Source organism: Saccopteryx bilineata, unplaced genomic scaffold, assembly GCF_036850765.1.
Source record: "Saccopteryx bilineata isolate mSacBil1 unplaced genomic scaffold, mSacBil1_pri_phased_curated manual_scaffold_53, whole genome shotgun sequence".
In the NCBI taxonomy this organism is placed as follows: Eukaryota; Metazoa; Chordata; class Mammalia; order Chiroptera; family Emballonuridae; genus Saccopteryx; species Saccopteryx bilineata.
Window position 1 is genome coordinate 30,568 of NW_027095478.1, and position 27,526 is coordinate 58,093.

The 27,526-nt window shown below is 39.3% G+C and overlaps 1 pseudogene; it reads right to left on the bottom strand.

Moving 5' to 3' along the window:
* On the bottom strand, positions 1–27,117 carry LOC136318354 (histone-lysine N-methyltransferase PRDM9-like; annotated as a pseudogene).
* Positions 27,118–27,526: the final 409 nt, after the last annotated feature.

A 27,526-nucleotide genomic window follows, 5' to 3' on the forward strand; every position in this document is an offset into this window, starting at 1 on the left:
TCACTCACACTCCTGGAAAACATAGGGGTTCTCCCCTGAGTGTGTTTTCTGGTTTTTGAGGTGATGTGACCCATCATTAAAGCCTTGCAGACAATCTCCATACTTGATAGCTTCATTTGTCGACATTACTACTCTCATAGACAGTTTTTCTGTGTCCACTGAATTCACTTTCTGGCCTCTTTTTGGTGCTTTTTGTATCATTCTCTCTTGCTCATTAGAGCTTCCCATGTGTTTTTTTGGAGGCTTGAAAAAGGCCCTTGAAATTTTCCTCGGCCTGTTTCTTTTAATCAAACGTTTGGACTTTTTTATGATCTTTTGACCTTCGGCTTTGTCATTCCTGTTTTGTGTATCAGTATGACGCTGCTGCTGATTTTCATCCTCTGGGTAGAAAACCTTTGATTGGAGGTGTTTTCTTATAGATGTTCTTGGGAGAATATCAGAGGGGTGATTACATCTCACATGTTGACTGAGAAATTTTTGACTGGAGAAGGCCAGAGAGAAGAAAGAACATGGGTGTATCTCTGGCTGTGTTTCTGCTGAAAGAGAAAATTTTGGTCAGGACAAATGTTGACAAGGCTGCCTGGGTCATATGTTTTGTTAAGACCTGTCCCATGAGTCATTTTTATAGGGTTGACTATATATTCTCTCTCCCCCCACAAAGTTTTTTTTTTATTTCTTTTCTCTTTTGATTTTTATGTACACTATCTTTATTAGAAATCCAGAAAGCCCGTGCCAAGGGTTTATTTTATGCATTGCCAGATGAGGGACTGTCAAGTAGCATCAGGGGCTCTTTCACCCCTTGTATTGTGGAGCAATGCTGACATTTCCTATATACATGTAGCTTTTAACACAGGTCTTTATAAAGACCACTGACTCCAACAAGGAATTGCTTCCATCATAGTATTTGACAGATGATAAACTAACAATATGTCCTTCCTCAAGCTTCACATCAAATATTCATACTTGATTTTATTCAGTGTCAGCCCATTTCATATATAATAGAAAGTTCTTTTTCAAAATATTTCTCCAACCATACTTTTTAAAAATTGATTGATTTTTGAGAAGAAAAGAAGGAGGAAGAAGAAGAAGAAGAGGAAGAGGAGAAGAAAAGGAAGAAAAAAAGAGAGAGAGGCATTTATTCATTGTTCTACCTAGACATGCAGTCATTGGTCATTTCTCATATGTGCCCTGCCCCAGGCTCCACCTTGGTATTAGAGTTTGAAACTCTAACCAACTGAGCTAACTAGCCAGGACCCGCAATCATACTTCTTGCATGCCTGACTTCTATCCCTCTCCAGCTAATCCATAATCCTCTCTCACTTGGAAATAAAGTAATTTCTGAGAGGATTCCCACTGAACTCTATTCTCCAAAAAATAACAAAGCAAACCTTAAAGAATAAGCCACCCTATAGGCAAGAACACCACCATTATCTCACCTCACTCAGGAAAGTTTCCAGCATCTTAGCTCAGATCACAGCACTGCATTCCACGTTTCTGGGCATCTATTGAACCTTTGCTCTTACCTATATGCTATACAGAGGTGGCCCTCAGAAAACAGGCCAATGCTTGTTTTCCCAGTGGATAGAGTGTTTGCCCAGCATGTGGACGTCCCAAGTTCGAACTCCAGTCAGCACACACATGAAAAGCAACTATAGGCCCTGGCTGGTAGGCTCAGTGGTAGAGCATCGACCTGGCATGCAGGGGTTCTGTGTTTGATTCCCAGCCAGAACACACAGGAGAGGCGTCCATCTGCTTCTCTACCCCTCCCATTCTTCTTCCTGTATGTCTCTCTCTTTCCCTCTCACAGCCATGGCTGCATTTGAGCAAAGTTTTTCTGGGTGCTGAGGATTGCTCTTTGGACTTTGCCTTAGGTGCTGGACTGGCTCTTGTCACAACAGAGCAATGCCCCGGATGGGCAGAGCATCACCCACTGGAGGGTGTGCCGCGTGGATCCCAGTTGGGCACATGCGGGAGTCTGTCTGACTGCCTCCCCGCTCCCCATTTCTGGCTTTGGAAAAAGAAAAAAAAGCGAGTATCTGCTTCTCTTCCCCTCCATCTCTTTTCTCTCTCTCTTCCCCTCCCACAGTCAGTGGCTTGATTGGTTCGATCATCAGCTCGATAGTTCAGTTGGTTCAAGTGTTGACCCCAGGCTCTGAGGATAACTCGGCTAGTCTGAACATGGATCTCAGACTGAGGTTGCTGGGAGGATTCTTGTTGGGGCAAATTAAAGAATCTATCTTCCTTTCTCTCACTTAAAAAAAGTTTATAATTATAAATTTTTTTCATCTTTATAAAAAGTTATGGTTAGTGCTGTGTTAAAAGGCTATCATATTCCTTGCTTATTGGTGAATGGGAGTTTCTTATTTCACCTGGTGCCTGGCGAATAACAGGAGCAGTGAACAAACAGTATAAAAAGGGCTTAGAAAATTGGTGTCTTGTCAAGAAATATATGTCCTAGAGAATCCTGAAGATGGCAGCGGAGTAGGCAGATGCACAGACTCCCAGCTCACCCTACCAAACTGGAACACATATTAATTTATGAACAATCAGTGTGAAAAACCAAATCTGGTCAACAAGAGCTGTATCAAACAAGCCCCTTACTGAGATCAGTAAACAAGACTACCACTGAGATAACTCATAAGAAAACAAACAAATCAAGACTTGAAATTGGCTCGACTAGAAAAGCCAAACTTGAAAGTGGATTACAAACAACAGCTAATAACAACCCAAGAAAACCTAGAAATAACACAAATAAAAATTAGAAGCAGACAATACCAAACCTAGACTCAACCAGTTCTACAAACAACACACCTAAACACACAGAAATAATAAGAAGACAAAAAGTGCAATTCAAAGGAAACCACAACAGAAATCTCCAGAAAAGGAACTGAGTGATATGGAAATAACCAAATTGCCAGATACAGAGTTTAGAATAATGATTGTTAGGATGCTTAGGGATCTTAGAACAACAATGGATGGTCACCTAAATAAAAGGATAGCAAGTATAAAAAAAACATTGAAATATTAAAAGAAAATCAGTCGTAGGTGACAAATACAATATCAGAAAGGAAGACCACAATAGAAGGAATTAAAAGCAGGATGGATGAAGCTGAGAATTGAATCAGTAAGATAGAAAACATGATAAATGAAGGCACAGAAGCAGCGCAGAAAAAAAAGGAGACTGAAAAAGTCTGAGGTAACTCTAAGAGAGCTCTGTGATAACATGAAGAGAAATAACATTTGAATCAGAGGGGTTCCTAAAGAAGAAGAGAAAGAATAAGGGATAGAAACGTTATTTAATCAAGTCATAGCTGAAAACCTCCCTAAATTGATGCAAGCAAGAATTTCACAAGTTCAAGAAGCACAGAGAACTCCATTAAAGAAAAACCCAGGGTGACGTCACGGAAATGGGGCCATGAGCAGCGCGTCCGACAGCTCTCCCCTAAATCACAACAAATTTATCAACTAGAAAAAGAAAAATTTATCCTCGGAGCATTCCGGAGTTCCACACAAACTGAAAGCAAAAGGACTGTTATCACTTGAATCTGAGAGACGAGGGTGTGGAGGAAGCTACCGCAGCAACGACGCTCATTCAAGCCGCGAGGGAGTGCGCCTGCGTGCTATCAATAAGACCACCCTCAGATGCAGATAAGAAAGAGGAAATCAAATATTATGGATACAAAAGAAAGAGAGGTAACACAAATAGATGTGGAAAAATCTATGGAGAAAAGACTTAACATATTGGAAGCCTTGGAGCTAAATGACAGACAATTTAAAATAGAAATCTTAAAAATACTCAGAGATATAAAAGAAAACACAGAAAGGCAATATAGGGAGATCAGAAAACAACTCAATGAACACAAAGAATATATTACCAAGGAAATTGAAACTATAAAAACAAATCAAACAGAAATGAAAAACTCAATTCACGAGCTGAAAAACGATGTAACAAGCTTAGCTAACAGAACAGCCCAGATTGAAGATAGGATTAGTGAAATAGAAGACAAACAACTTGAGGCACAACAGAGAGAAGAAGAAAGAGACTCAAAAATAATAAAAAACGAGAAAGCCCTACAAGAATTGTCTGACTCCATCAGAAAGAATAACATAAGAATAATAGGTATATCAGAGGGAGAAGAGAAAGAAAATGGAATGGAGAATATACTCAAACAAATAATAGACGAGAACTTCCCAAGCCTGTGGAAGGAACTAAAGCCTCAAATTCAAGAAGCAAACAGAACACCAAGTTTTCTTAACCCCAACAAACCCACTCCAAGGCACATCATAATAAAGATGACACAAACCAATGACAAAGAAAAAATTCTCAAGGCAGCCAGGGAAAAGAAGAGTACAACATATAAAGGAAGGCCTATTAGATTATCATCAGATTTCTCAGCAGAAACTCTACAAGCTAGAAGAGAGTGGACCCCAATATTTAAAGCCCTGAAAGAGAGGAACTTTCAGCCAAGAATACTATACACATCAAAGCTATCCTTCAAGTATGAAGGAGATATAAAAACATTCACAAATACAGAAAAGATGAGAGAATTTATCAACAGAAAGCCCCCACTCCAGGAAATACTAAAGGGGGTTTTCCAACCAGATTCAAAGAACAAAAGAAAACAACACCACAAGTAACAGCTCCACCAAGAACACAATAAAACCAAACTTAAACTGTGATAACAAAGGAAAAAAAGGGGGGAGAGGATGGAGATTAACAGTAGCAAAGGATGATGAAGTGCAGAAATACTTATAAGATAGGGTACTACAATGAATATGGTAGGTACCCTTTTCATTACTTAATGGTAACCACCCTTAAAAAAACCACCACAAAAACACTTGACTTAAAAAAGGTAGCAACAGAAGAAAGAAGTATGGAACACAAACAAACAAAAACAAATGATAGAAAAACAAAAGAGAAGAATCAAACTAGATACAAAACTAACAGAAAGCAATTTATAAAATGGCAGTAGGGAACCCACAAGTGTCAATAATTACACTAAATGTAAATGGATTAAACTTACCAATAAAAAGACACAGAGTAGCAGAATGGATTAAAAAAGAAAATCCAACTATATGCTGCCTACAAGAAACACATCTAAGCAACAAGGATAAAAACGAAATTCAAAGTGAAAGGCTGGAAAACAATACTCCAAGCAAATAACACCCCAAAAAAAGCAGGCGTAGCAATACTCATATCTAATAATGCTGACTACAAGACAGAAAAAGTACTCAGAGACAAAAATGGCCATTTCATAATGATTAAGGGGAAGTTAAATCAAGAAGACATAACAATCCTTAATATATATGCACCAAACCAAGGAGCACCAAAATATATAAGACAGCTACTTATTGACCTTAAAACAAAAACTAACAAAAATACAATCATACTTGGAGACCTCAATACACCGCTGACGGCTCTAGATCGGTCATCCAAACAGAGAATCAATAAAGATATAGTGGCCTTAAACGAAATACTAGAACACCTGGATATGATAGACATCTACAGGACACTTCATCCCAAAGCGACAGAGTATACATTTTTCTCTAGTGTACATGGAACATTCTCAAGAATTGACCATATGTTGGTCCACAAAGACAATATCAGCATATTTAGAAAAATTGAAATTGTACCAAGCATATTTTCTGATCATAAAGCCTTGAAACTAGAATTCAACTGCAAAAAAGAGGGGAAAAACCCACAAAAATGTGGAAACTAAACAACATACTTCTAAAAAATGAATGGGTCAAAGAAGAAATAAGCGCAGAAATCAAAAGATATATACAGACAAATGAAAATGAAAATACGACATATCAGAATCTCTGGGATGCAGCAAAAGCAGTAATAAGAGGAAAGTTCATATCACTTCAGGCCTATATGAACAAACAAGAGAGAGCCGAAGTAAACCACTTAACTTCACACCTTAAGGAACTAGAAAAAGAAGAACAAAGACAACCCAAAACCAGCCGAAGAAAGGAGATAATAAAAATCAGAGCAGAAATAAATGAAATAGAGAACAGAAAAACTATAGAAAAAATCAATAAAACAAGGAGCTGGTTCTTTGAAAAGATCAACAAAATTGACAAACCCTTGGCAAGACTTACCAAGGAAAAAAGACACAGGACTCAAATAAATAAAATCCAAAATGAAAGAGGAGAGATCACCACAGACATCATAGATATACAAAGAATTATTGTAGAATACTATGAAAAATTATATGCCACCAAATACAACAATCTAGAAGAAATGGATAAATTCCTAGAACAATACAACCTTCCTAGACTGAGTCATGAAGAAGCAGAAAGCCTAAACAGACCAATCAGCAGGGAGGAAATAGAAAAAACTATTAAAAATCTTCCCAAAAATAAAAGTCCAGGCCCAGACGGTTATACTAGTGAATTCTATCAAACATTCAAATAAGACTTGGTTCCTATTCTACTCAAAGTCTTCCAAAAAATTGAAGAAGAAGCAATACTTCCAAACACATTTTATGAGGCCAACATAACCCTCATACCAAAACCTGGCAAGGATGGCACAAAGAAAGAAAACTACAGACCAATATCTCTAATGAATACAGATGCTAAAATACTAAACAAAATACTGGCAAACTGAATACAACAACATATTAAAAAAATAATACATCATGATCAAGTGGGATTCATCCCAGAATCTCAAGGATGGTTCAACATACGTAAAACGGTTAACGTAATACACCATATCAACAAAACAAAGAACAAAAACCACATGATCTTATCAATAGATGCAGAAAAGGCTTTCGATAAAATACAACAGAATTTTATGTTTAAGACTCTCAATAAAATGGGTATAGAAGGAAAATATCTCAACATGATAAAGGCCATATATGATATACCATCAGCCAACATCCTATTAAACGGCATAAAACTGAGGACTTTCTGCCTTAAATCAGGAACAAGACAGGGTTGTCCACTCTCTCCACTCTTATTCAACGTGGTGCTAGAAGTTCTGGCCAGAGCAATCAGACAAGACAAAGAAATAAAAGGCATCCATATCGGAAAAGAAGAAGTAAAGCTATCACTTTTTGCTGATGATATGATCCTATACATCGAAAACCCGAAGGACTCCACAAAAAGATTATAGAAACAATAAACCAATACAGTAAGGTCACAGGATACAAAATTAACATACAAAAGTCCATAGCCTTTCTATATGCCAACAATGAAATATTAGAAAACGAACTCAAAAAAATAATCCCCTTCACGATTGCAACAAAGAAAATAAAATACCTAGGAATAAACATAACAAAGAACGTAAAGGACCTATATAATGAAAATTACAAAGCATTGTTAAGGGAAATCGAAAAAGATACAATGAGATGGAAAAATATTCCTTGTTCTTGGATAGGAAGAATAAATATAATCAAAATGGCCATATTACCCAAAGCAATATACAAATTTAATGCAATTCCCATCAAAATCCCTATGAGATTTTTTAAAGAAATGTAACAAAAAATCATCAGATTTATATGGAACTATAAAAAACCCCGAATATCCAAAACAATCCTAAGGAAAAAGAATGAAGCTGGGGGCATTACAATACCTGACTTTAAACTATATTATAGGGCCACGATAAGCAAAACTGCATGGTATTGGCAGAAAAATAGACACTCAGACCAATGGAACAGAATAGAAAGCCCAGAAATAAAACCACATATATATGGTCAAATAAGCTTTGATAATGGGGCCAACAACACACAATGGAGAAAAGAGAGGCTCTTCAACAAATGGTGTTGGGAAAACTGGAAAGCCACATGCAAAAGAATGAAACTCGACTACAGCCTCTCCCCGTGTACTGAAATTAATTCAAAATGGATCAAAGACCTGAAACAATAAAGTACATAGAAGAAGACATAGGTACTAAAATCATGGACCTGGGTTTTAAAGAACATTTTATGAACTTGACTCTAATGGCAAGAGAAGTGAAGGCAAAGATAAATGAATGGGACTACATCAGAATTAAAAGTTTTTGCTCAGCAAGAGAAACTGATATCAAAATAAACAGACAGTCAACTATATGGGAACTGATATTTTCAAACGACAGCTCAGATAAGGGCCTAATATCCAAAATTTACAAAGAACTCATAAAACTCAACAACAAACAAACAAACAATCCAATAAAAAAATGGGAAGAGGACATGAACAGACACTTCTCCTAGGAAGAGATACAAATGGCCAACAGATATATGAAAAGATGCTCAGCTTCATTAGTTATTAGAGAAATGCAAATCAAAACTACAATGAGATACCACCTCACTCCTGTTAGATTAGCTATTATCAACAAGACGGGTAATAGCAAATGTTGGAGAGGCTGTGGAGAAAAAGGAACCCTCATTCACTGTTGGTGGGACTGTAAAGTAATACAACCATTATGGAGGAAAGTATGGTGGTTCCTCAAAAAACTGCAAATAGAACTACCTTATGACCCAGCAATCCCTCTACTGGGTATATACCCCAAAACCTCAGAAACATTGATACGTGAAGACACATGTAGCCCCATGTTCATTGCAGCACTGTTCACAGTGGCCAAGACATGGAAACAACCAAAAAGCCCTTCAATAGAAGACTGGATAAAGAAGATGTGGCACATATACACTACGGAATACTACTCGGCCATAAGAAATGATGACATCAGATCATTTACAGCAAAATGGTGGGATCTTGATAACATTATAAGGAGTGAAATAAGTAAATCAGAAAAAAACAAGAACTACATGATTTCATACATTGGTGGAACATAAAAATGAGACTAAGAGACATGGACAAGAGTGTGGTGGTTACCAAGGGTGGGGGGGAGGGAGGACATGGGAGGGAGGGAGGGAGAGAGTTAGGGGGAGGGGGAGGGGCACAGAGAACTAGATAGAGGTTGACGGAGGACAATCTGACTTTGGGCAAGGGGTTTGCAACATAATTTGATGACAAAATAACCTAGACATGTTTTCTTTGAATATATGTACCCTGATTTATTAATGTCATCCCATTACCATTAATAAAAATTTATTAAAAAAAAAAAAGGAAAAAAAAAGAGAAACCCAAAAATACCTACACCAAAACACATCAAAATTAAAATGCCAAAGCTAAGCGATAAAGAGAAAATTTTAAAAGCTGCTAGCGAAAAGAAGACTATCACCTACAAAGGAGCCCTCCAAAAAATGACATCCGGATTCTCAACAGAAACAATTGAGGCCAAAATGGCATGGGAAGAAATATTCAAAATAATGCAGAACAAGAGCCTACAACCAAGCCTACTTTATCCATCAAGGCTATCATTTAAAATTGAAGGAGAAATAAAAAGCTTCCCAGATAAAAAAAAAAACAAAAAACAAAAAAGAAAAATAAATTAGGCCCTAGCTGGATGGCTCACTTGGCTGGAACATTATCTTGCAAAGCAGAGGTGGCTGATTCAGTCCTTGGCTGTGGCACATACAGAAACAGATTGATGCTTCTGTCTCCCCCTTACCCCCCTTTAACTCTTTGAATTCAATAAAAATAAAAGATTAAAAAAATAGAAAAAAATAAAGACAAAAAAAAAGGCAACAGAAAATATTTTTTTAAAAAAAAATTAGGAACTCATTACAAACAAACCAATACTGCAAGAAATGTTAAGGGGTTTGTTGTAAACAGATTAAAGTGGGAAAAGAATATAGCAAATAAGAAATAAAAATTTAAAGAATAAAATGGAATAAACAACTACATATCAATAATAACCTTAAATGTAAATGGTTTAGATGATCCAATCAAAAGACATAGAATAGCTGCATAGAAAAGAAAACAGGAACTGTACATATGCTGTCTACAAGAGACACACCTTAGCTCCTGGTGGGCAGGCCGTGTGGATCCTGGTTGGGCCCATGCAGGAGTCTGTCTGACTGCCTCCCAGTTTCCAACTACAGAAAAGTACAATAAAAACAAACAAATAAAAAACAAAAAAGAGACACACCTTAAAACAAAAGATGCACATAGACTGAAGGTAAAAGGATGGAAAAAATATTTCATGCAAATGAAAATGAAAAAAAAACTGGGGTAGCAATAGTAGTATCAGACAAAATGGACTTTAAAACAAAGACTATAGTAAGAGATGAAGAAAGTCACTACATAATAATAAAGGGAGCAATCAAACAGGAAGATATAACCATCATAAATATCTATGCACCTAATATAGGAGCACCTAAATATATAAAGCAGACTTTGATGAATATAAAGGGTGAGATCAACAGCAATGCTATAATATTAGAAGATTTCAATACCTCAATAACATCACTAGATAGATCCTCAAGAAAGAAAATTAACAAAGAAACTGCAAACTTAAAGGACACACTAGATCAACTTGATTTAATAGATGTTTTTAGAACCATTCACCCTATGGCAGCAGAATATACATTCTTTTCAAGTGCTCATGGTACTTTTGCTAAGATAGACCACATGTTAATAAACAAAAGCAGTCTCAACAAATTTAAAAAGATTAAAATAATATCAAGCATTTTCTCTGATCACAATGGCATAAAATTAGAAATCAACCACAACAGAAAAACTGAAATATACTCAAACACATGGAAACTAAATAACATGTTATTAAATAATGAATAGGTTAACAATGAAATCAAAGAAGAAATTTAAAAATTCCTAGAAACAACTGATAATGAGCAAACAGCAACTCGAAATTTATGGGACACAGCAAAAGCAGTCCTGAGAGGGAAGTTCATAGCACGACAGGCATTTTTTAAGAAGCTTGCAAAAGCTCAAATAAACAACCTAACCCTTCATCTAAAAAAACTAAAAAAAGAACAGCAAATAAGGCCCAGAGGTAGTAAGAGGAAGAAAATAATAAAGATCAGAGAAGAAATAAATGACATAGAAGCTAAAAAAACAATATGGAGGATGAATGAAACCAAGATCTGGTTCTCTGAAAGGGTAAACAAGATCGATGAGCCATTAACAAGACTCAACAAAAAAAGAAGAGAGAAAACTCAAATAAATAAAATTAGAAATGAGAGCATAGAAAAAATAACCAACACAACAGAAATACAAAATATTGTAAGAAAACACAATGAAGAACTGTATGCCAAAATATTAAACAAAGTAGGTGAAATGGACAAATTCCTTGAAACATAATTTTTCAAAAATCAATCTGGAAGAATCAGAAAGCCTAAAATGAACGATTACAACAAAAGAGATTAAAATACTTATTACAAAGCTCCCAAAAAACAATATTCCTGGGCCCGATGGCTTCACTAGTGACTTCTATCAAATATTCAAAGAACTAACTCCTATCCTTCTCAAGCTATTTCAAAAAATTCATGAGGAAGAAACATTTCCAAGTTTCTTTTATGAGGCGAGCATAATTCTGATTCCAAAACCAGGCAAAGAGAACACAAAGAAAGAAAATTATATGCCAATAACCCTGATGAATTTAGATGTTAAAATCCTCAACAAAATATTAGCGAACCAGATCCAGCAATACTAAAAAGAATCATACATCATGATCAAGTGGGATTTATTCTGGGGAGGCAAGGACTGTACAACATTCTTAAATCAATTAATGTGATTCACCACATAAAAAAGGAAGGAAAAAGCTACATGATAATTTCAATCAATGCAGAAATAAAATTTGATAAAATTGAGCACCCATTTATGATCAAAACTCTTAGCAATGTGGGAATACAGGAAACAAACCTCAACATGATTAAGGCCATCTGTGACAAACCCACAACCAACATTATAATTAATGGAAAAAATTAAAAGCAATTCCCCTAAAATCAGGAACAAGGCAGGGGTGCCCCCTTTCACCACTCTTATTCAACATAGTACTGAAATTCCTAGCTACAGCAATCAGACAAGAAGAAGAAATAAAAGGCATCCGAATTGGAAAAGAAGAAGTAACACTATCATTATTTGCAGATGATATAAAACTGTATATAGAAAATCCTATAGTCTCAGTCAAAAAATGACTGGACCTAATAAACAAATTCAGCAAGGTGGCAGGATCTAAAATTAATGCAGAGAAATCAGAGGTATTTTTATACACGAAAAATAAACTGTCACAAAGAGAAATTAAGGAAACAGTCCCCTTCACTATCGTAACCAAAAAACTAAAGAACCTAGGAGTAAATTTAACCAAGGAGGTTAAAGACTGGTACACAGGAAATTATAAAACATTGATAAAAGAAATCAAAAAAGACACAAACAATTGGAAGCATATACTGTGCTCATGGTTAGGAAGAATAAACATAATTAAAATATCTATATTACCCTAAGCAATTTGTAAACTAAATGCAATACCTATTATAATATAAATAACATACTTCAAATATATAAAACACATATTCCAAAAGTTTATATGGAACCAAAAAAGAACACGAATAGTTTCAGCAATCTTGAAAAAGAAGTATAAAGTGGGAGGTATCACACTTCCTGATATCAAGTTATACTACAAGTCCATTGTATTCAAAACAGCTTGGTACTGGCAAAAGAACAGCCATATAGATCAATGGAAAAGAACAGAGAACCCAAAAATAAAACCACATTTTTATGGCCAATTAATATTTGAAAAAGGAGGTAAGAGCATACAGTGGAGTAAAGACAGTCTCTTTAACAAATGGTGTTGGGAAAACTGGACAGCTACCTGTAAAAAAATATAACTAGACCACCAACTTACACCATACACAAAAATAAACTCAAAATGGATAACGGACTTAAATGTAAATCGTGAAACCATAAGTATCCTAGAAGAAAACTTAGGCAGTAAGCTCACCGACATCTATCATTGCAGTATCTTTGCTGATTTATCTCCACAGGCAAATTAAATAAAAGACAGGATAAACAAATGTGACTATATCAAACTAAAAAGCTTTTGCACAACTAAAGACAATATGAACAGAATAAAAAGACAAACCACACAATGGGAGAACATATTTGAAATACATCTGATAAGGGTAAATGACCAAAATTTATAAGAACTTGTAAAACTCAACACCAGGAAGACAAACATTATCCAATCAAAAATGGGCACAAGAAATGAACAAACACTTCTCCAAAGAGGACATACAGAGGGCCAATAGACAAATTAAAAAAATGTTCAACATCACTTATCATTAGAGAAATGCAAATTAAAATAACAATGAGATACCACCTCACACCAGTCATAATGGTGCTAACTAATGAAACAACACATGATAGGTCCTGGTGCAGATATGGAAAAAAGGGCACCCCTCCTGCACTGCTGGTGGGAATGCAGACTGGTGCAGCCACTGTGGAAAACAGTATGGAGATTCCTCAAAAAATTAGAAATGGAACTGCCCTTTGACTCAGCCATCCACTTATAGGAATATATCCTAAGGACACCATATCACCGACTGAAAAAAAAGAAATGCACCCCCATGTTTATGGCAGCATTGTTCACAATGGCAAAGATCTGGAAACAGCCCAAGTGTCCATCAGTGTACGAGTGGATTAAAAAGCTGTGGTACATATACACAATGGAATACTATGGGGCTATGAAAAAGAAGGAAATATTACCTTTTGCAACAATATGGAGGGACCTGGATACTATTTTGTTGAGTGAAATAAGCCAGGCAGAGAAAGAAAAATATCATATGACCTCACTCATTTGAGGAATCCAAGGAATAATGTGAACTGAGGAACGAAATAGAGACAGAGGAGGAATCAAAGGGACCAGAGGAAAATAAGACAGAGGGAAACGGGATCATAGGATGGGATAAAGCTGAACAGAAGGGGGAGGGCACTTTAGGGAGGGGACAAGGAAGATGTTGAGGGGAATGGGAGGAGGGGTGATGCATTCGGGGTGACCCTAGAATCTATGTAAACACAAAATGGCCTTTTAGTTGTATAGCCAAAGACATTTAGTATCTTCTGGTTCCTTAAAATGTTGTACCATTTTATAAGAGAAATATTTTTTTTCATTGTTTGGCAAAAATTTTGACAAATACCTTCTAAAGCAGCTGCAGCTTATAAAGATAATGTCAACACTACAGTGATCATTTTTTCCCAGACATAATGAGGTGTGAATTTGTCATGTTAAATTGAAATGAGTAGCAAAATGTATCCACTTCCAGTTTACCTTTTTTGAGTTTTAGAGAATTGAAAGTTTATTTTATTATATTTTAAAATAATTTCTACATGTGAGCCACGAGACTGACTGTAATTCCAGTGTTTAATTTTTTATGGACAGACTTGATAAACTGGACAACTTGCAGCAGGATTACCCCAATTATAGTGTCAGGATTTTAGCTGTACCAGAGGCCTTTATGTGATACACATAATTTGTATGAAGTTTTATATGTGCAAATTGGTACATAAACAGTTCTCTATTTTTCTAAGGGAATGCAATAAATGTAGCATTGTGAATAAATATAGCTTTTATAATCCTTAAAAAACCCACAATTAATTAAATATTAAAAAATAAAGAAGAAAAAAATCAAAAAAGTAGAAAATACAGACTTTAGAATGTACCATGAACAGTTCTAAGGTGAATTCTTTTTTTTCTTTCCATTTTAAAGAGTGGTTGTGCCCACCTCTAGCTGCTGAGAGCTCTCTCTGCTTGCTTAAGTAGTTGATGCCCAGCTTCTGGCCATACTTGCCACCATACCAAACTAGCAGCTCACAGTCTGGCTTGATGACCTGGCAGGTTCGGTAGAAAATCTGCCTGTGATACTGAAAGGCCACCAGGTTGTGCTCTTCATTATCCCAGGCACAGTTCACATACCTGGGATTGAGACAGGTGAAAGAAAAGAAACACACAGGTGATGAGTTTCTACTACTTCTCAGATCCATGTCCAGCTCTGCACCTGACACTTGGGCTCTGATGTCACCCACTCCCACAGTGCTCCTGGAGAACCTTCTGTTCAATGTCTGAGCCTGTCACAATGTCATATGACTTCCTATCTCCAGGTCCTGCTTACGGAGCTCATCCTGCCTAATACCATGTTCCAAAGCCAATTCCAGATGTAACCTCCACCCTGATTGGCCATAAAACCCAGTGACCTCCAAGCTTCTCTAAACTAACTCAGGTCCTGTTTATATCACAGAACTCGCTACTTGATGTAGGACTCTGTGTCTAGATTAGTTCACATCATTCAATACTCAATGCAAGTTCATCTTTTTTAGAGAGGCCTTTCTCCATTCTTCTTACATTTTATTTAGGTAATATTTGATGCCTCACTGTTGTGGACCGTTAATGGCAGGAAGCCATTATAGATTCAAGGCTTAGCAAAAGGCTAAGTTCTCCCCCCTCCATCTCCATATTTGGCTTTGATGCTGAGTGTTTGCACCCACTCCACTTCCTTCCTTGGGTTGCAGGAAGCAATATACATACACTTCCTCTGACTCCGTTTGTTTCAGATGTTTGTAAATTTCACTAATGTATCCTGTTTTTGCCTTGGGAGAGTTCCTGTCTTAGCCTTTGATGTGCAACTTTGTATCAGGGTCCTTGATTTGCATAGGTCCATATAATAAAGCGAACTGGGGCTGTGAGGCACTCAGATGCTGCCAGGCAGTTTGAGGAGTCCTCCTGGTCCCATCGGTTTTGTTCTGACAAAGTGTGTTTCCTTAATTCTGCACCGTTATTTGGAAGCTGCACTGGTCCGCGGCAAGTGGCGCCCGAACAGACGACTTGAGTACGAGAAAACGAAAACTGAAGGAAGGTGACGGAACTCCCCAAAGTGAAGTGCGCACAGTGGGTAAAGAAAGTTTTTGGGGAAAGTGTAGTTGGGAGTAAAAGAATATGGGACAGATAGGGTCAAAAATAAGGGACGTTTTTGTAAAAATGTTTCTATATGAAGACAAATCATTGTCTGAAGAGTATCAGGGTAAGCCGGAAACAGAGGGATGTGAATATGAGGATAACTTGAAGTCTGAGGATGACAGGGGGGATGAAAAATCCATGGCTATGGCTGCCTTAGCTGCGGAGCCTCTGCTGCCCTCAGCTCCTTCCTACATTCAACCCTCTGCTCCTCCGTTCCCTTATCGGGCTGATTCCATAGTCTATAGCTCAAAATCTGGGAAATCTCCTCTCCAACAATATATAGACCAGGCTCGAAATATAGGGGAAACAATAGATGGCTTTGCCTGTTTTCCTATTGTGGAAAGACAGGATGATACAGGGAGACTAGTGCGAGAACATGAACCTGTACCTTTTAAAACTCTGAAAGAGCTTAAACTTGCTTGTGCTCAGTATGGGCCTACTGCCCCTTTTACACTTGGTTTATTAGATACCATTAGTGCAAAGGCTCTTCCCCCAAATGACTGGAAGGCGATTGCTCGTGCTTGTCTCTCTGGGGGTGATTATTTGTTATGGAAGTCAGACTTTCATGAAAAGGCTATAGAGCTGGATGAGAAAAATCAGCAAGAGGAGGTTGCTGTTACTGTAGATATGTTAACTGGAGAAGGACAGTATGCCCATACCGCAACTCAATTAGAGTATCGACCAGCTATTTATGATATAATTAATCAGCTAGCCACACAGGCATGGAAATGCCTGCCTATTCCAGGGACCAAACCAGAAGAATTTGGTAAAATTAGGCAGGGTGCAGACGAGCGATTTCAAGACTTTGTCTCATGGCTAATTCAAGCAGTTGAAAGAATAGTAGGGGATAAAAATGTGGGAAAGGTTTTAATAAAACTACTAACCTATGAAAATGCTAATTCTGCTTCTCAGGCTGCACTTCGGCCTCACCGCAAGAAGGGAGATACAGAGGATTATATTAGAATATGTGCCGATGTTGGGCCTTCATACATGCAAGGTCTTGCCTTTACCACAGGTAATAAGGCAAGATTTCCAGGACAAAACTTTGATAAAGGAAAGAACAAGCGAAGGAAGAAAGTTTAGGGAAGTACTTTTGCCCGTGGAAACTGTTTTCAATGCGGGGGTTCAAGGCATTTTGCTAAAAATTGCCCTGCTTTCCCCGAATATTGGTCTTGGCCTCTCCCTCAAGGACAGCCAGCCCTTAAGGCTCCGGACCTCTGCCCACTTTGTAGACAAGGGAAACATTGGAAGAATAAGGGGAGGCCTAAATGTACTACTGCAGGGCAGGGAAACAGACAATGTGGCCCTCCCCGGCCCCATCAAACAATAGGGGCAATGTCAGTGTTTCCTCAGCAAATTCAGATTCCAGCAGGCCAAACATTGCCCAACTATCCCAGGCAACAACAGGCAGTACAGGACTGGACCTCAGTCCCACCTCCCAATTCGTATTGACTCCAGAGATGGGACCTCAAGCCATACCTACTGGAATTTTTGGGCCACTTCCCAGTAACACAGTAGGAATCTTGTTAGGCAAAAGTACTTTAACTATGAGGGAATTCTTTGTTCTTCCTGGAGTGATAGACTCTGATTATGCAGGGGAAATTAAAGTAATGGCTCACACTTTGAGGAATATAGTCACTATCTCCCCTGATATGAAAATTGCTCAATTAATCCTTTTACCTTTTTTAAGACAAGGCCAAACCTCGCTAAAGGGACCCCGAGAGAATCAAAGATTTGGTTCCACTGATACTGCCTATTGGATTCAAAAAATAGGTCAGGAACGCCCTGAAATGGAACTAACAATACAAGGGTGTAAATTTAAAGGGCTTTTAGATACTGGGGCTGATGTATCTGTTATTGCTAAGCTACATTGGCCTCCTTCCTGGCCCACTCATGCAACAGCCACAGAATTACAAGGTATAGGGCAGAGTAAATCCCCTCAACAAAGTTCTAGTTTTTTACAATGGGAAGATAAAGAAGGTCATTCTGGACTTTTTCAGCCTTATGTGCTCCCTGGATTGCCAGTTAATTTGTGGGGTAGAGATGTTTTGAAAAATATGGGGGCATTGCTAGTCAGTCCTAATAGTTTAGTTAGCACTCAAATGCTTGATCAGGGATTTTTGCCCACTAAGGGTCTAGGGAAAGAACAGTGAGGAATTCTCACCCCCATAGAAGTGGCACCCAATACCAGAAGGCATGGATTAGGATATCAAAATTTAGCATAGGGGCCTTGGTAGCTCCTGCTACCCCAATAATGCACTGTGCAGACCCAATTACTTGGAAATCAGATAATCCTGTATGGGTAGACCAATGGCCCCTTTCTCAGGAGAAACTTAGGGCAGCTGCTCAATTAGTACAGAAACAGCTAAAGCTTGGGCACATTGAACCATCTAATAGTCCATGGAATACACCTATATTTGTCATTAAAAAGAAATCAGGAAACTGGAGGCTATTACAAGATTTGAGAGCAATAAATAAGACTATGGAAATTATGGGTCCTCTCCACCTAGGACTCCCTTCTCCATGGAACTATCACCTTATAGTTGTTGATTTGAAGGATTGCTTTTTTACTATTCCTTTAAGCCCTCATGATTGCAAGCATTTTGTATTCAGTGTTCCTTCACTTAATTTTCAGGCTCCCGTGGAGCGATACCAGTGGAGAGTTTTGCCTCAAGGTATGGCTAATAGTCCTACCTTGTGCCAAAAATATGTTGCTCAAGCCATCTCTCCAGTACAAAGGCAACACCCTAAGGCATACATAATTCATTATATGGATAATATTCTTATTGCTCATCCAGATAAAGACACTGTGTTGACCATTTTGCAACAACTAGAATATTCTCTGAAAAAATCAGGACTTTATATAGCGCCTGAAAAGGTACAGCAATTTTTACCTTTTTCTTATTTAGGACAAATTATTGAGGGACAACAAATTCGCCCACAGAAAATAGAAATCAGGTCAGATCATTTGCAAACTTTAAACGATTTCCAGAAACTGTTAGGAGACATTAATTGGCTTAAACCTTCCTAGAAATTAACTACTGGAGAACTGAAGCCACTTTTTGATATTCTTAGAGGTTCAGCTGAACCAGCTTCTCCTCCGCTACTTACACCTGCAGGACAACAAGCTTTAAAGCTTGTAGAAAAGGCCTTGCAGCAAGCACAACTAAAATGCATAAATCCTGAGGAATCAATTGCCCTACTAATATGTCCCTCAAGTTACACTCCAACAGGACTATTGTGGCAAGCTTCAAGTCCTATTGAATGGATTCATTTAGCTGTTACTCCTAAGAAAGTTTTATCTCCATATTTTGATCTTGTTGCCTCCTTGATTATCAAGGGGCATAGGTGACTCTTGCAGCTTATAGGTTTTGAGCCACAGACTGTTGTTCCTTTTTCAAAGGATCAACAACAATGGCTCTGGGAAACTTCCACAAAATGGCAAATCGCTTTTGCAAATTTTACAGGCCAAATTGATTCTCACTACCCAGCTGATAAAATAGTTCAATTTTCATTAATTACTACCTTTATATTTCCTAAGACAATTGTTAATGAGCCCATTCCTGAAGCACCTACAATCTTTACTGATGGATCCAGCTCAGGAATAGCAGACTTAATAATCAATGGACAGCTTTATACTGAAACAGTCACCTTAAAATCAGCCCAAAGAGTAGAATTACATGCCATTATCATGGCTTTTCAGCATTTGCCATACTCCTCCTTTAATTTATATACAGACAGCATATATTTACTTATGGTTGTTTCCACTATAGAGACTGCTGTCTTAGGGACAACTGCTGATGAGGAACTATTTCAGCAGTTCCTCCTTCTTCAAAGATTTGTACGTCAACATACAGCTCCATGTTCTATAGGACATATTCGAGCTCACTCCATGCTCCCTGGAGCTTTAGCGCAAGGGAATGCCCTTGTTGATCAAGCTATCCAAGAGAAAATTATTGGAGCAACCATGACAGATCAAGCAATTCAGTCTCATACTATCCATCACCAGAACGCTGCAGCCCTGCGTAAACAGTTTCAACTTTCTCGGGAAGCAGCACGGCAGATTGTTAAATCTTGTCCAAGGTGCCCTATATTACAATCTGTCCCTTCGTTTGGAATTAACCCTCGAGGACTCCAACCGGGATAACTTTGGCAAATGGATGTTACTCATATACCTTCATTTGGCAAACAATCCTTTGTCCAAGTTACAGTAGATACTTATTCTGGATTTATAGTAGCCTCTACCAGAACAGGAGAGGCTGCTAAACATATTATAGCTCACTGCTTGTATGCATTTTCTATTATTGGACTTCCTAAACTGATTAAAACTGACAACGCTCCTGCATATGTAGGAAAAGCATTTACTACATTTTGTCAGACTTTTGGACTAGACCTAAGGACGGGAATTCCTTACAATCCCCAGGGTCAAGGCATTGTAGAGCGTGCACATCAAACACTTAAAAACCAATTGGAAAGAATTAAAAAAGGGGAATTATACCCTCAAACTCCTGCAAATCTTCTTTGTCATGCTCTTTTCACTTTAAATTTTTTGAATACTGATGTACAGGGTCATTCAGCAGCAGAGAGACTCTGGAACCCTGCAAGGAAAGCCCTGAAGTGCGATGGAGGGACCCACTCACAGGAATCTGGCAAGGGCCAGACCCTGTTCTCTTATGGGGCCGAGGATATGTGTGTGTTTTTCCTAGATCTGCTGAAGCTCCTCGGTGGATCCCTGAACGACTGGTGAGACACCATTATTCTAGATGAGAGACTCACTTTACAAGAGCAATTGCATAAGACTTACTATGCTCTCTTCCCTTTCTCAATTATTATCTAATTTTTTAAATATTTTAGATCATTTTATTTTCCTGATCCATTGCTTGAAAAGAGGGAGAAAGGGGGGGGGCTGATTTGGGTATTGCTGAATAGAAATCTCATATGGCCATCTTGAGATTTTTCGAGAGAGATCTCTGTTTAGTATATATCCTTATTACATTCCTATTAAGGTAGCCCTATTTAAGGTCAAGCAGGCCATAGTTTAATCTCTAAAACCCCGGGTTTCACTCTTGATTTGTGTGATTGTATGTGAAGTCTTTGTATAATGTCTAAGTGTTTTTGTTTATAAGGCCCAAATTAAGTCCTTACATGAAAATTAATGATGATAATAGTTTTGGAAGTGCTGGCTGTAGTATTGAAAACAAAATGGGAATAATTTCATTTCCCTATATAAATATAATTTTGTTTGGAATAAGTAGAGCATGCTCATTTTGGATCCAAAAGACTTGCTGGTTTGGCCAGGCTGCTCCAGGCTGCAAGTGAAAGGCTTGAAGCAGCATAGATTTACATAATAAAGGTGTAAAGATTTTTTTTGCTGTAGAAGAATAATGAAGATCACAATGGGATTTTTCAGTTTTGATATGTACTCTCTAAAGTGCCTGTTAATTAATGTTAAGGGGGTGTTTTGATAAGTGTGGGAATGTTGTTTGGAGGTGCTTTTACTCTATTTTTGTTAAAAGTTAACAAAGTCAAGAATTTCTTGCAATTGAAGTCAAAATATTGTAAAGTGTGATTCAATTGTGAATAATATAAAAAGAAAGGGGGGGGGGAGTCATGTCCTGGAGCTCCTGCAGGTTTACCCTGTTATGCTTTTTACTTCAAACAGTTTCTTTTGAATGCTGATGTACAAGAGATGCCAAAAAATTTTTGTCCTGCAAACTACTACCCTTTTTTATTTTTATTTGATTCCAGCTAATAACACTGTTTTGTTCTTTTCTGAATAGCTCCAGATATATAGGCAGATAGGGACTCTCAAGCCCCTCAGCGAGATCTTCTGAGCATGGCTTTTAAGGTACCAAGAGGCCAAAAAAGCCCAAAAGAGATCAGGTAAAATACTAGCTCTTGGCATACGCCCTCAGAGGCTCCAATGCTCCAACTGGAACTTCATCAGGGCCCTGCTTCAATAGTGGAAAGGATGGTCATTTAAGCCAAAGCCTGCCAGGCTTACATGCCTTTGCTGTGAGGAAGAAGGGACACACTGGAAGTTAGGCTTCCCCCTCACTCCTCTAAGGGAGAGTTCAGTCTCTTTCAGCCCTGCTCCAGCCACCTGTGACCTAACATTGCCCAGAATATTGGGATTTGCCACTGAAGGCTAAAAGGTGCCCAGGGCCGTCGGCCCCTTCTACGACACTGTGAATGAGCCTGGGGTATTTTTTCCAAGTAGCCAGTAGACTGGTCTCATTTACACAAGGGCCATTTAACTAGGTCTTGCCTGAATATTCAGGTTTTTTATTCTTCCCTCAAAGATCTCTGATGTGGGTATTGATAGTCCTGTTTTCTGCTGCTTTGATTAATATACAGTCTTTCCTTTATTCCTCCTGCCTCAATGCCCCACTCATATTTTAGGCTAGGACCTACTCCTAATTCAGAGCTCCTTTTTTCCTTTTTTTGCCAACTTACAAATTTACCTCTGCCACCCAGCTTAGTGTATCCCAAGGTTCTCCTCACCACTCCATGGCTGTAAAGCTCCAGTATAGGACCCCTGGGTTCATCTTTCCAGTTTAAAGAAAACGGAAGCTCCGTCTTCATGTGTGCTGCAGATGGCTTTTCCAGTCTACCTGGGTCATTGCCAGCTGGGAAGCAGCGGTCCTTGGGACTTTGATGCTAACTGCAGAGTGTGGAAGTGTGACGGCAATTTCAGTGCCATGAGGACTTCTCCTGAAAGTGGAATTTTCCTGGACTCCTGCTCCTGTGACAATTTTTGATGGACTGAACTGGGGTTGGGTTGCATTTGCAGAGATTTGGAATGGTGTTGGTGCCAACTTGGTGAACACTTTAAGGACATTACTCTTTTATAGATTCTTGTTGTATTAGCTTAAAGAGTTTGCTTAAAGGCTTTAATCACTGTGATGTATTTATACTTGTTTGGGTATCTGTTAGCATTGGCTATACTAATTTTGTGTTTGTTCTTTATTTTTTCCGTCTGCCTCCAAAATTAGAAAATCAGATGAGTGCAAATCTCAGCACACAAATTAAAAAGAAAAGGGGGATATGTTGTGTACCGTTAATGGCAGGAAGCCATTATAGATTCAAGGCTTAGCAAAAGGCTAAGTTCTCCCCCCTCCATCTCCATATTTGTCTTTGATGCTGAGTGTTTGCACCCACTCCACTTCCTTCCTTGGGTTGCAGGAAGCAATATACATACACTTCCTCTGATTCTGTTTGTTTCAGATGTTTGTAAATTTCACTAATGTATCCTGTTTTTGCCTTGGGAGAGTTCCTGTCTTAGCCTTTGATGTGCAACTTTGTATCAGGGTCCTTGATTTGCATAGGTGCATATAATAAAGCGAACTGGGGCTGTGAGGGACTCAGATTCTGCCAGGCAGTTTGAGGAGTCCTCCCGGTCCCATCGGTTTTGTTCTGACAAAGTGTGTTTCCTTAATTCCGCACCGTTATTTGGAAGCTGCGCTGGTCTGCGGCACCTCACCCAGGTTCAAAAAAAAACTGGAGGTCTCCCTGCCCCACTGAAGTGAGAACTGGGGAGGCAGACAAACTCCTGCATGCGCCCAACCAGGATCCACCTGAAATGCCCACCAGGGCGTGATACTCAGCCCATCTCAGCATTGCGCCAGTGCAACTGAAGCCATTCTAGCAACTGAGGCAGAAGCCATGGAGCCATCCACAGTGCTCAGGCCAACATTGCTCCAATATAGCCTTGGCTATGGGAGGGGAAGAAGAGAGATAAAGATGAAGGATCTGAATAAGGGTAGAGAAGCAGATGAGCTCTTCTGTGTGCCCTGACTGGGAATCAAACCCTGGACTTCCATGATTGGGCTGATGCTCTACCGCTGAGCCAACATATCAGGACTTGGAGGTGTCTTTAACTTAGCAAAATCATAAAGAACAATAATAGCTTATTCACATTCTGTAGCCTCTGATAAAAGAGCCCCTAGGATAGTGGTTAATGATCATTGCTCTGCAGACTTCAGAACTCATTTCTAGTTAGAATGAGGCTGGGATAATTTGCTTCCCTCACAGTTTTAGGCTATGCTTGGTTTAGGTATCCTGGCACTTTGCACTTCTCAAAAAATAGAAAAATTATAGTTAAACATTTCTAAAATCAATTGTTTCACTCTGTCTGCAATTTGTCCTCCATAAGAAGATGGGTTATATGATCTGTTTTAATAATGAATACCTTCCTCTAAACTGGAATATAGTAAGGACTTGCTAAAATAATGATCATTAGATCAATTAAAGTGTTATCCAGGCCATCAAAATTTTTTTCCAGTGCCTAAAGTTTGTCTAGCATAGAGATTTATATTTTGAGGACATATGCTATATTTTTATCTTTTTTTAATCTAATTACCTCTTGCTTTGAAAGAGCACTGAATGGAGAAAAAGAGGAACAGAGGGTTGAGGGAGACCACTGAGGGAGGCATAATGAGAAGGAAAGATGTATGGGCCTGAGAGGGAATGAGTGTTCTCCATGAATTCCCCAAAACTTCTTGGCCTTACCTCATTCAGTAGGCCCAGAATTCATTCTTCGCATTCACATACTCATGACAGTTTCTCCCTTTGGTGATCTGCATTTTAGGAAGAAAATATAAAGGCTTTTTTTCCATGTGGAGGTATTTCCTCTACTGTCAACAAAGCTCTTTCAGCTTGCATGCATTGCCACTCGTGACCACATGATACTTTCTTTACTCATTACATTGAGTTAACCTGTCTACTTAGGGTTGAGAGGAGGCATTCCTCTGCGTCTGTACCACTTTACTTCCACTTAACCTGTGATCCTCAACTGGAGCTCCATGGCCTACAAAGTCCACTCCATACCCAGAGCTAACCATATTGTCTCCATCCATGTCCTAGCATGTCCCAGCAGGCCATGGGAGAGATGTAGGAAGCCACAAGACAGGAAAAGAGGTAAATACTTCTCACCAGCCAGGAGTATCCATTGTTGCCTGCCTCTTCATCTTTTGTGATCTGGCCCTTATAAGGGCCAAAGTGCAGACCCACTGGCAGAGGAGATGCCTCATTCCACACTCCAAGCCCAGCTTCAGGTATGCCCGATGGTCTGATTCTCAACCCAGGAGGCAGAGTGAGGGCTGCGTGGTTTGGATGCCTCTTATTTACTGCACTGTCTTTTACAAATATTGGGGGCCCATGCACCTCATGACTGTAAATGAAGATGTTCTGGCACTTCTCACAATCTGGGGGTGAGAGCAACAGGGATTAGGGAAGGTGCAGTGCATGTTCCTGGATGTATAGAGCCTCAGAGAGAGCGCAGGCACTCACATCATTGAGCCTTAATTCTGTAGTGCAGAACCATAGGGGAATGGAATTCTCTAATGGCCAAATGACCAATGAAATTATTGTATGAAGAGATAACATGCTTTGTGAGGGTTACTTACAGAGGTAGTCATCATCCTGGGGCTCACTGACCTCATGGTACACATGGCCTTTTCTTTCTCATAGGCTATACATCTTTACATCAGTCTCCTTTCTCCTGAGTTCTAAGTTGGAGAAGAGTGAGTTTGGTGGAGTTAGCAGTGTTAGTCCCTACTTTGTCAAAAAGCACATAATCTCCTCCCATCAAATTATCACCTGTACTTCTTTAAATTCTGGAATTTTCCTTTGCCAACTTTTGGCTCAGAAAGTCTCTATAATAGTAAGCCTCTACACTGACTACAGATGGTCAATTCAATTTTTGTTTGTAGATCTTCTCATTATGAGGTTTAATTTTCCAACTTTTAGTTATTCATAAAATATATATTTAGGGCACAGTATATGTAAGATATTGAGGAAAGGCCTAGTATACAACACCAACAGGGTGTGGTCGCTATTATCAGGGGTGTATTTATTGGACAACATGTAAGTGTTAGTTTTTTTTTGTTTGTTTTTTTAAAGAGACAGAGAAAGAGTCAGAGAGAGCGATAGAAAGGGAAAGACAGACAGGAACAGAGAGATGAGAAGCATCAATCATTAGTTTTTCATTGTGCATTGCAACACCTTAATTGTTCATTGATTGCCTTCTCATACGTGCCTTGACCGCGGGCCTTCAGCAGACCAAGTAACCACTTGCTCAAGCCAGCGACCTTGGGCTCAAGATGGTGAATTTTGCTCAAACCAGATGAGCCCTCACTCAAGCTGGCGACCTCGGAGTCTCAAACCTGCGTCTTCCATATCCCAGTCAGATGCTCTATCCACTGTTCCACCACCCTGGTCAGGCATAAGTGTCAGTTTTTTTACATTGAATTTAAGCCCTAGTCAGTGGCGCAGTGGATAGAGTGTTGGCCCATTGTATGTCCCAGGGTGTGATTCCATTCAGGGTACATAGGAGAAGCCACCATCTCCTCCACCCCTCACTCTCCCACTTCTCTCCTTTCTTTTCTGCAGCCAGCAGCTCAATTGCTTCTAGCATTGGCCCTGGGCACTGAGGATGGCTCGGTTAGCTGGAGCACATCATTCTGAGATGCTAAAAACCAGCTCAGTATTCAAAAATTGTGGTTGCCAGGTAGATCCTGGTAAGAGTGCATTCGAGAGACAGCCTCATTATCTCTCCTCATCTTACCTAAAATATAAACAAATACATATGCAAATAAATAAATTGAATTAAACACTTTCAAAGAATATATGCACGTATCCTCACCTTACACATTAGTATTCAAGAGCTCAGAGAATTTGTAAGATTTGCCCAAATCTCCAGTGCTAAATTCACTCTGAATTTTGTAGAGATTATATCCAGGCCTATCCAAGGTCCACCCCACATACCTAGGTCATACTTATTAGCCTTTCTAAAGGACTCAGAGGAACTGAAATCTACAAATGATTTTCTCTTACCCAATTTTTAACTAGAGTGTTTTCCAGACACATTAAAGAGATGGCTGACACAGGGCCTGATACAATGGTCCCTGGCTCACAACCCCAGCTGCCTTAATCACTAGGATTAATCCTTTCCCATGTGAAATGTGGCCAGCACTGCCCAGACAGCCCTGTTCTGGAGCACTGCTCATCAGCCAGACCTTCCTCATTGTCTTGTGATGACAAGTGCTCTGAATGAGTTATTTCTTACATGCTTTTATACTTCTCTACCGTTCCTGCTCATTAACACATCTATAAATATGTGTAATTATTTACACATGGAAGCAGTGTAGCAAATCTCCCCTTACTGCACAATGCACTTTTTGCATCGCGCTTGTTTGCTAAACGCAAGCTCTGTCCCACCTTAGCTGTTGAGATACCAGGACCTGACTACCCATCAGTTTCAAAAGGGCAGCACCATGCCTGTGGCCCCTCACCTCACTGCTTTCTAATCCATTCTTCATGCGAGTCCTCAGTGTACTCCACCGGGGTTTGGTGTCCTGCCAGCAGTGAACCATGAAAGCAGTTCGAGGGGCTCTGAGGCCTGGGGAGAAAGAAAATCCTGGTCCCCAAAGCAAAGTGCTTGAGGGAGCAATCCCCAACCCATGTGGGCCTTCCAGCCGCCCGCGGATCCCCCATCCCTGGTTCCCGCGCCCTGTCACCTGTACGCAGCAGCGCGTCCTGGTTCCTCTCCACGTTGGGGCAGCGCACCTTCTCCCAGTCACCCATGGTGGCCACCCCTCCTGGGAAAAGGAGGCGCGGATGTCCCTAAAGGCTTTGGGAGCCTGGGTGGAGACGCGGCCACGTGACTCCCGGCAGCAGCCGGCGGGAACCGCAGCTCGCCCCGCTGAGTCCGGGCTTCCCCTGCCTTTC